Source organism: Carassius gibelio, chromosome A20 (genome assembly GCF_023724105.1).
Source record: "Carassius gibelio isolate Cgi1373 ecotype wild population from Czech Republic chromosome A20, carGib1.2-hapl.c, whole genome shotgun sequence".
Taxonomy (NCBI): domain Eukaryota; kingdom Metazoa; phylum Chordata; class Actinopteri; order Cypriniformes; family Cyprinidae; genus Carassius; species Carassius gibelio.
The window spans coordinates 5,217,028-5,227,764 of NC_068390.1; the positions used below are offsets into that span (position 1 = coordinate 5,217,028).

At 37.1% G+C, this 10,737-nt stretch overlaps 5 non-coding genes across 5 annotated transcripts; all 5 read right to left on the reverse strand.

Annotated features, from left to right (window-relative positions):
- Nucleotides 1–2,406: 2,406 nt before the first annotated feature.
- Nucleotides 2,407–2,479, reverse strand: trnav-cac (transfer RNA valine (anticodon CAC)). The gene has a single exon. It is a non-coding gene; the product is annotated as a tRNA-Val (tRNA).
- Nucleotides 2,480–2,602: 123 nt separating this feature from the next.
- On the reverse strand, nucleotides 2,603–2,675 carry trnav-aac (transfer RNA valine (anticodon AAC)). The gene has a single exon. It is a non-coding gene; the product is annotated as a tRNA-Val (tRNA).
- A 7,004-nt stretch (nucleotides 2,676–9,679) lies between these two features.
- Nucleotides 9,680–9,752, reverse strand: trnav-uac (transfer RNA valine (anticodon UAC)). Its single transcript has one exon. It is a non-coding gene; the product is annotated as a tRNA-Val (tRNA).
- A 606-nt stretch (nucleotides 9,753–10,358) lies between these two features.
- Nucleotides 10,359–10,431, reverse strand: trnav-cac (transfer RNA valine (anticodon CAC)). Its single transcript has one exon. It is a non-coding gene; the product is annotated as a tRNA-Val (tRNA).
- Nucleotides 10,432–10,554: 123 nt separating this feature from the next.
- On the reverse strand, nucleotides 10,555–10,627 carry trnav-aac (transfer RNA valine (anticodon AAC)). Its single transcript has one exon. It is a non-coding gene; the product is annotated as a tRNA-Val (tRNA).
- Between the last annotated feature and the right edge of the window lie 110 nt (nucleotides 10,628–10,737).

Here is a 10,737-nt window from a genome sequence, read left to right on the forward strand (position 1 = left end):
TGTTTTTCTTGAGCAGTAAATCATATTATTCTGATTTCTGAAGATTATGTGACACTGAAGACTGGAGTAATGATGTTGAAAATACAGCTGCACATCACAGAAATAAAATACATTTTACTATATATTCAAATAGAAAGCAGTTATTTTAACTAGTAAAAATATTTCAACAATATAATTGCTTTTACTGTATTTTGGATCAAATAAAGGCAGGCTTGGTGAGAATTAAAAATCTTACTGTTCAAAAACATTTAACTGGTAGTGTTATATTTTTTTCCTGTGTTCTCCACAACTTTATATTTTATTATTGTTGTTGTTGTTGAATCTATACATTTAAATAGTTTCATGTATTTCAATTTGTTAATTAAAATACTGTAAGCATTTGGCCTTGTTTGAACTGTATTGAACTGTGTGTTAAGTTTTTTTTTAATTTATTGATTAAAACATGTATACATGTTGTTGATTTTCTTTTTTTTATTGATATTACATTTTATTGACTTGCTCAGATATGTAAACACTGAATGTTATAACTGTTACTATTAAACATAAATAATTATTTAATGTAAAACATATTTTTATTGTTTTATGATTATTTTATGTATATTTATTATTATATATTTTGGTTAATTTTTATTTTCATTTTTAAGTATATTACTCTATTATAAATAAAATGAAAAACTTACTTTTCTGTGAGTTTTTGTTTTATTTTATATGTATGGGTTTTCTGTGCACAGTTATACAAATATAAATAGATGTCTCTTTAAAAATAAAGGCCTGAACCATTATCAAAATGTTATTTTTTATTATTCAAAATTTTCTATATTAAAAATAACTATTCCATATTATAATGTACATGTTTATTAAGATTGTTGCACATTTTGTACATCGTACAAAAAACAGTTATTACAAGATTTATTTTATCTGTTCACAAAGTTTGTTTATTATATGTTAATGATAATTAAAGTGTATCTAGATGAAAAAACGAATATGAACTCATTTTATAGTATTTGTGGCCGAGACGGGATTCGAACCTTTAATTCTGTGTATTTTACTCGTCCCGCCTCCCTGCAATTTCCTTCGTTTCTATTGGCTGGTCAGCGCTCTACACCTATCCGCGACTGGCCTTCGCGTGTTATGCGAACGTGATGACCACTACACTACAGAAACTCCACAGTCTAGCGCTAGAGTGCCTTTTGGGCGAATATTTATAGTGTGATGTGCCCGAAAGCAAATAGACAATCGGTGTAATTCCCACGCACAAGAGGACAGAGTTCATTCGGCCTGGCAGTCTATGCAGAGTTTCCTGAAACGCTACCCTTAACTTACCTCGGAATTAAACACTTGCAGCTTGATATCAAGCCGAAACCTGCCTTCCTGTGCTAGTCTCAAACTAACAAACCAAAAGTTCCAAGAACTCAGGAGAAACTCGAAAATTTCTCTTGGTGATTTTTGTTGGTCAAATTTTCGATTTTCTCCAGTCTTCTTGAAACTTTTAGTTTTTTTGAGCCGAGATTTCAAGTTTCTCCAATCTTATTGAAACTCACCACAGGGGTAGCACGTGTCCAGACTAGCATGGGAAATCAGGTTTTAGCTTGATATCTCTTCAGAAAGCTGAGACATGGACTTGCCACGTACAATCTATCCCATTGTAAAAAATACAGACTGTTTGTGGTCAGTGGAATTCTGAGGGTTTAACACCTCTGGGTGCTTCGGGAGTAAGCGAGGAGCCACCTGAACAGGTTTATTGGCAGATTCGTTGACCATTGTGTTGAATTTCAAGAAGGTTAGCCATGTGTTAGTAACTGCTACGGCTTGCATCATTTTATCAGAAAATAACACTCTTGGAGCGCGAATCAAATTACAAATTGCGTTGCGCTCTTCAGTTCGCAAATACCTTCTATTTTTAGCAGCAAACCGGGAATTTCTCCAGTTGTTTGCGGGAATCCTCTGTGGCCATTTCTTCTTTGCTTTTTTCCCCACTTTCATTTAATATATGTATATTTATATGTTGTACGAAATATTGGGTCTTTGAGTGCACCGGCCATCTGTTCATCTAAACTACCAGGTCAAAAGTACAGAGTACTGTCTGCGTGGGTATTACCGCTGCCTAGTGTGGCTTAACAATTATCTCTACACCTGTGTAAAGACGGGCCTTCGTGATGCAGAGCTGCTGCTCAACAGAGGGCCACTCAGGCAAATCTCTTTTTTCGTGTTCCTCAGAAGAAAGCCAGACAGGCTTGGAATGTCACAGTTGTGGGATAGGTGTAGGTCAAACAATGACTGCTCTTTCATTTCTGCATCAACTATACCTTTAGTGACTGTGTTCATGCCTCTTGGCCGCAAAGCCTTGCTAGAATTGAGTTCCTCCTCAACAGAAACCCACCTAAACGATTGTGAAAAGAGATTCAGTGTTCCCGCCCAGTTTCGAACTGGGGACCTTTCGCGTGTGAGGCGAACGTGATAACCACTACACTACGGAAACCCACTTCCTAAGCAAGTCCGAAATCATTGTGTGCAGGCTCAGCAAAATGCGCATAAAGGCTAAAACTTCTGAAGCCAACTGCCGGCTCAAAGGGGTTCATACATTTCTTCAAAAGGGGACAGCTGTTTCTGCTCGGTTTCGAACCGAGGACCTTTCGCGTGTTAGGCGAACGTGATGACCACTACACTACAGAAACTCCACAGTCTAGCGCTAGAGTGCCTTTTGGGCGAATATTTATAGTGTGATGTGCCCGAAAGCAAATAGACAATCGGTGTAATTCCCACGCACAAGAGGACAGAGTTCATTCGGCCTGGCAGTCTATGCAGAGTTTCCTGAAACGCTACCCTTAACTTACCTCGGAATTAAACACTTGCAGCTTGATATCAAGCCGAAACCTGCCTTCCTGTGCTAGTCTCAAACTAACAAACCAAAAGTTCCAAGAACTCAGGAGAAACTCGAAAATTTCTCTTGGTGATTTTTGTTGGTCAAATTTTCGAGTTTATCCAATCTTCTTGAAACTTTTAGTTTTTTTGAGCCGAGATTTCAAGTTTCTCCAATCTTATTGAAACTCACCACAGGGGTAGCACGTGTCCAGACTAGCATGGGAAATCAGGTTTTAGCTTGATATCTCTTCAGAAAGCTGAGACATGGACTTGCCACGTACAATCTATCCCATTGTAAAAAATACAGACTGTTTGTGGTCAGTGGAATTCTGAGGGTTTAACACCTCTGGGTGCTTCGGGAGTAAGCGAGGAGCCACCTGAACAGGTTTATTGGCAGATTCGTTGACCATTGTGTTGAATTTCAAGAAGGTTAGCCATGTGTTAGTAACTGCTACGGCTTGCATCATTTTATCAGAAAATAACACTCCAGATGGATGTGTTTTAAAGTTCGTCAAGGGGATAAAAAGGCTACTTGTGGGCACGTAGGGGATCAGTTTTAGGCACGTTTTAGTACATCGAGGGAACAAATTAGTAAATCATGGACATGATTTCTTTCTTTTTCTTGCATGTCATGATCAGGGCTCTGTGCTCACTATCAGATGATAAACCTAAACAATATAACAATTACCAAAGAACCATAATTTTTGAGCTTCTCAGAAGAAAAACATTCATAAAGCGTAAAGATATGAAAAATGAACAATATAGAGATTTCTAGCATCTCTCCTGTATTATTTGTCCCACCCGAAAAAACAATGTTTTTAAGAAAATGAGCATATCGACTTTCTCAGAAGAATCTGTGATTTCTGATTACTGACTGTGGAGAAGACTCTTTCAGACAGTGCTGAGGAGGCAGAGTTAGGTGCTGGACAGCTGATAGAGAAGAGGAAGAGGGTGTTTCTTACCCCAGCAGCAGAAGACAGGCTCTTCTGAGGGAAGGACAGGAGGCTTGATGCAGTGTTTTGCTGTAGAACAAGGCTCCTTCTCAGCACCTGATGTTCTTCAGAAAAGAGTTCCTCTAGTGTAGAGTCAGAAACTCAGACTTCTTGCAAACTGGAATCTTTTAATAACATTTAGCATATTATTGTAGTCATGTTCATTGTTTTTATTATAACACATGGCAAGCTTATGAGAAAATTGTTAAACGTGTTCTTCCTCCTCTTCTTCATCCTGGACCTGCACTGTCAACATCCTTCTCTGAGCTGAAAGGGAGGATCATCTTGTTAATTTTGCTCATGTATGTTCACAACCAGTCAAAAATCTGGAATCTTTTCTTTATGGTTTTCAAGAGAAGTCTCTTCTGCTCACCAAGGCTAGATTAATTTGATAAAAAAAAAAAAAAAATTAAATTGTAAAAAAAAAAAAGAAAACAGAAAGAAAGAAAGAAATAACAGTTTTCATACTCTTTTTTTTTTATATACTTAAACATATTTATTGAAATAATTATGAGGCAAAGCTGAATTTTTCAGTAACTTTACTCCAGTCTTCAGTGTCACATGATCTTTTTCATATACTGATTTGCTACTCAGGAAACATTGCTGATTATCACAAATCAGTGCATTTACATGCACCCAATCGCATTATTGCCGCTAAGATCAAAGTGTACATCTGCTCATGACATACATGATGTAAATCACATCTGCAGTTAGCTTACTACGGTTGTTAGTTCCACTGAACTCTATTGGTAACGAAGGAACTTTTTGAACAAAGTTGGTTTTAGGGAAACGCACCCCATATTAGAAATGATGGGGAAGAAAACTTAGCATTTCTGGAAAGTTGAATTTTTTCTTCATTATTATTTTATAAAACACAAAGTTCAAAACATTGAAAAAAAGGTAATATTTTGTAAAATTACAAAAGTCTTCTCGCCACTGGTTTTCAATTTTATGCATTCTTGCTATTAGCCAACCCCCCCCCCCAAATAAAATAAATAAATAAAATAAATAATAAATAAATATAACTGTAGTGTAGACAAAATGTTTGGGCAGCACAACTGTTCGGAACAACTGATAATAATCAGAAAAATGTATTGAGCAGTAAATGTATTGAGCAGTAAATGATCATATTAGAATGATTTCTGAAGATCATGTGACACTGAAGACTGGAGTAATTAATGCTGAAAATATAGCTGTGCATTATAGAAATAAATTCAACTTTTAAAATATATTTAAAACTTTTGACCAGCTGTGTACATTGCCACATTTAAATGAAAACTCAACTTGTAATAAACAAAGCACACATTCTCAAAGAACTTACATTCTTGTGATAACTTCCTTCCCTCACTGCTGTCAGTTCCCTTCAGTCATTCCCAGACCTCCTTGTTTTTAATCTTTCCCTCAAATCTACAGAAACAAACAACATTTTATAGACAATTTGGATAAGTCACGAATTGCAATAGTTATATAACTATAATCACAATGCTAAATTATATATATATATATATATATATATATATATATATATATATATATAATTATAAATATATATTGAATCGGCACACAAGTATCGGGATAGTATTGAATTGGCAGATTAGCGTATCATCCCATCATAGTTACTACAGTCAAAACAATGAAACTCTCTTCAAGAGCGCACAATAACTGATATTTAAAACTGTTAAAAGAAAAGGCTCAAAATATTGCACACATATAATACACAACAATATCTCTTCCTTTGGTGTTTTGAACATTTCTATGAGTAATGCTACACGCTGTGACTCTGTGTTGCTTCAAGTGCATCATTCTGCGCACTGGTTGTGTTTACGTGCTGCACGCTGTATAGGAGCCCTACCCTTTCGTATTATAATACATTAGCACAATGAAAGATTCTTGTTCTGTCCCATCTACCACATGTTGCTGCCTTCATTACTGTGCTATAAATTTAAAAGAAATGTATTTTACACACACATACATTATACACACACACACACACACACACACACACATATATATAGACGGTTTCAACGGCAACAACATAAACAAACGTTACTGCGCATGCGCGCTTTTGTGGACCTAACCTAACCGGTAGACTTCCAAATAGAATCAATAACAACAGCCAAGTCCCTCTAGAGTAGATATTTTTTGATAACAAACAAAATATGTTTGCTGCGTGGATCAGGCGGACTTGATGAAAATGCAAATTCATTCTTTGCCAGCAGGAGATGTTTTAAAGCATAGACATAAAGTGCGAGAAATAGAGGTTTCCCCAGTAACGGCTGTAAACAAAGCAGAGCTGGTACGCTCACACGCTGCTTTATCAGGCATATAACATGCAAGTCTTTCTTCAGAAATACAGCGATATAAAATCAACTGTGCCTCGTTTTGATATTTAAACATTTAAATGTTAGGAATTATTAAACGTGCAGTACGTAACGTTACTCATGTTTATTCAACGAAGCCTTTTTGAAAATCGATCAGTTTTAAAATTGTGGCGAGTCTCCAAAAATAAATAAATGTATGGGAACACATCCCACAGCACTACCACCTGAGCCCAACTTCAGTCTACTCATCACCTTGGCTTTAACTGTGTTTGTAGATGGCACCGCAGCCAGACCGATATACACAACACAGACCGGAAGTTAACTTAGGTCCAGGCGTGTGCATCCGATGAAACTGTCTAATATATATATATATATATATATATATCAGTTTGAGACCAAAGGTTTGGACACACCTTCTCATTTAAAGAGTTTTCTTTATTTTCATGACTATGAAAATTGTAGATTCACACTGAAGGCATCAAAACTATAAATTAACACATGTGGAATTATATACATAACAAAAAAGTGTGAAACAACTGAAAATATGTCATATTGTAGGTTCTTCAAAGTAGCCACCTTTTGCTTTGATTACTGCTTTGCACACTCTTGGCATTCTCTTGATGTGCTTCAAGAGGTGGTCACCTGAAATGGTCTTCCAACAGTCTTGAAGGAGTTCCCCGAGAGATGCTTAGCACTTGTTGGCCCTTTTGCCTTCTCTCTGCGGTCCAGCTCACCCCTAAACCATCTGGATTGGGTTCAGGTCCGGTGACTGTGGAGGCCAGGTCATCTGGAGCAGCACCCCATCACTCTCCTTCTTGGTCAAATAGCTCTTGATGCCGTCAGTGTGACTACAATTTTCATAGTCATGAAAATAAAGAAAAACTCTTTGAATGAGAAGGTGTGTCCAAACTTTTTGTCTTTACTGTAAAATATATTTTACAGTTTTTTATATATATATATATATATATATATATATATATATATATATATATATATATATATATATATATATATATATATATATATATATATATATATATACACACACACACACAAACACTTTTGCACATCCTGTCATACCAGTGACTGGATGTTACTGCAATAGACTTTGCAGCATTAAGGTTAACAATTAATCGATTATTTGATCATTAATTTAAACGACGATCAATCATGGAAATGATTGAAAATTGACATCCCTACACAGAAGTATAGAAAATTCTACATTGATTAAAAAAAAAATGCAAAAAACAACACTGATATCGGATCGGAATTACTGTTACTTCTCATAGTGACTGCCAATCACATTAGTTTTCTGGTATTGCATGCACTTGAATGGCTTGCGTCTGCGCTTGGGTATTTGCATAAGATGTTCTGACTGGAGGACGGCTGCATTGGCGCTTGAAAAGTCTTCAACTTCTATTTAGAATTAATTTCTAGAATTGATTTCACCATCCTTGACGTCACTTCATTTAAAAGTAAACGAGAGGCGTTGACGCCCCGTGTGATGGGGCGTTATATGTCTGGATACCGCTGCACAAATCTTTCAACCACGAGAAATGTAGTTGCAGCACGGCCTCACATCCAGGACAGCAGAATGGTCAGGATGACCTGAAACACATAACCAACTGAAATCAATTTAAAAGTATTTAGGCTTGCCTGAGTGATGCTGAAACAACCAGGTTTAGTTTTTCACCCAGGAGAAACTGCTTCCTGTGGAACAGTCTCCATGAAGAATGATCTCTTGATCCTGGATCCTTGCTGCCATCCACGCAGAGATGATTTGGAGGATATGTGGTTGTGTCTAAAGGGTAATGAATCAATGTTACAAGAATACTGATAGCAGCACTATTGATCCTGTACCTTATGTAAATGTTTTCAGTACTGAACAAGTCAGGAACCAAATTAGTACCAGTTCTTGAAACCCATCTCTACTTGTAATAGTTGTCTTGTTGCTGCTGCCCAGACTGTCTCTTCCCCTGATGATAAATATATGTGCTCATTTTAAAGCAATAAATAATACATTTAAATTACTAGGTGGTAACAAATATATTTCCTTATAAGGAACTCACTGAATCATGGACTCAACTGGTGGTTGTCAGGCCCTAAGAAAGTGAACAATTTGTTTACTTTTTGTGAAACTTAAGTATCAGATCAATTTGAGAATTAAACTAGCATTAAAAAGCATGCATGTGAAAAACACCATCAACACCAATAATGAACAGATGACAGAATTTACAAGCCTGCCACTTGAGGGAGAAAAGGGGAAATTATTAATCCCACATAACATTACACTGAACATGATTTCGGCAGCCTCGGTCTAATTAACGTTAACCTTTATATTTAACGTTATATCGGATTATATTCAAGTTCACAGCATGGATAGCATGAGCATCATCAAGCTCGAGCAGCAGGTAAGTTATTCAAACAAACTAATTAACGTTACTACGGTTAAAAATTTAATTATTAGAAAGTTAACACTGTATAGTTTATAGTGATAAATTTCAAATAATTTAAAACAGGTAAGGTTAAATTCGATTTTAACAGTTACCGTTACCTTAGACCACCTCTGAGACTGCTTTTGAGCTAATTAAACAAACGGAGCATTTATTTATTAAATTGAAAGAGAAAACCTACAAAAATACAAAACACTACTCCTCTTTGATGGCATTTAACGTTATATCAAGTTAAAATCTATGAATAAAAGTAGATTTATAGGACTTACCTTTCCTCCGTGTCCGTCCGCTGGAAGTTGACCGTTACAAAATGACGGGCACGCGCACGTCGCGCACTTCACTCAGAAAGTGACGTGCGCTGCTAGTTTAAGGTTTAAATGTTAATTTGTTCCGTACTCTCTTTCATTAACAAACATTATCACCATTTGCTAAGTAAATTGTTTATTTTATTGTTCTTAAACTGATGGCATATATATATATATATATATATATATATATATATATATATATATATATATATATATATATATATATATATATATATAATTATTTTAACATGCTTGATTAATTTTTTTGTATATTTCCCAAAGAATATGCTGTTCAAATGGTATCTTAATAATAATAATACATCTAGTGCAATAATATTAAAAGTTATCTGAAGACCAGCTTGACCACGTTGCAACAACGTCCCCAATGGGACTAACTAGCGACGTCTTTTGAGTACGTGCCCACGACGTTTCTGGGAAGTTAGCCAAGATTTAAAAAAATGGAACTTTACCACGACGTCCTCACAACGTTGCCATAAAGTAATGTCGCGCTGACCAAATGACGACTAACTGGCGACGTCCTCACAACGTTCTGTGTTTGCTGGGACAGGCTTGGAATGTCACAGTTGTGGGTTAGGTTTAGGTCAAACAATGACTGCTCTTTCATTTCTGCATCAACTTTACCTTTAGTGACTGTATTAATGCCTATTGGCCGCAAAGCCTTGGAAGCGTTGAGTTCCTCCTGAACAGAAACCCACCTGAACAATTTTGAAAAAGAGATCCAGTGTTCCCGCCCAGTTTCGAACTGGGGACCTTTCGCGTGTAAGGCGAACGTGATAACCTCTACACTACGGAAACCTGTGGCGAAGGTGTCAGATCTTTTCATCTCATGCATCTTGGAGCGCGAATCAAATTACAAATTGCGTTGCGCTCTTCAGTTCGCAAATACCTTCTATTTTTAGCAGCAAACCGGGAATTTCTCCAGTTGTTTGCGGGAATCCTCTGTGGCCATTTCTTCTTTGCTTTTTTCCCCACTTTCATTTAATATATGTATATTTATATGTTGTACGAAATATTGGGTCTTTGAGTGCACCGGCCATCTGTTCATCTAAACTACCAGGTCAAAAGTACAGAGTACTGTCTGCGTGGGTATTACCGCTGCCTAGTGTGGCTTAACAATTATCTCTACACCTGTGTAAAGACGGGCCTTCGTGATGCAGAGCTGCTGCTCAACAGAGGGCCACTCAGGCAAATCTCTTTTTTCGTGTTCCTCAGAAGAAAGCCAGACAGGCTTGGAATGTCACAGTTGTGGGATAGGTTTAGGTCAAACAATGACTGCTCTTTCATTTCTGCATCAACTATACCTTTAGTGACTGTGTTCATGCCTCTTGGCCACAAAGCCTTGCTAGAATTGAGTTCCTCCTCAACAGAAACCCACCTAAACGATTGTGAAAAGAGATTCAGTGTTCCCGCCCAGTTTCGAACTGGGGACCTTTCGCGTGTGAGGCGAACGTGATAACCACTACACTACGGAAACCCACTTCCTAAGCAAGTCCGAAATCATTGTGTGCAGGCTCAGCAAAATGCGCATAAAGGCTAAACCTTCTGAAGCCAACTGCCGGCTCAAAGGGGTTCATACATTTCTTCAAAAGGGGACAGCTGTTTCTGCTCGGTTTCGAACCGAGGACCTTTCGCGTGTTAGGCGAACGTGATGACCACTACACTACAGAAACTCCACAGTCTAGCGCTAGAGTGCCTTTTGGGCGAATATTTATAGTGTGATGTGCCCGAAAGCAAATAGACAATCGGTGTAATTCCCACGCACAAGAGGACAGAGTTCATT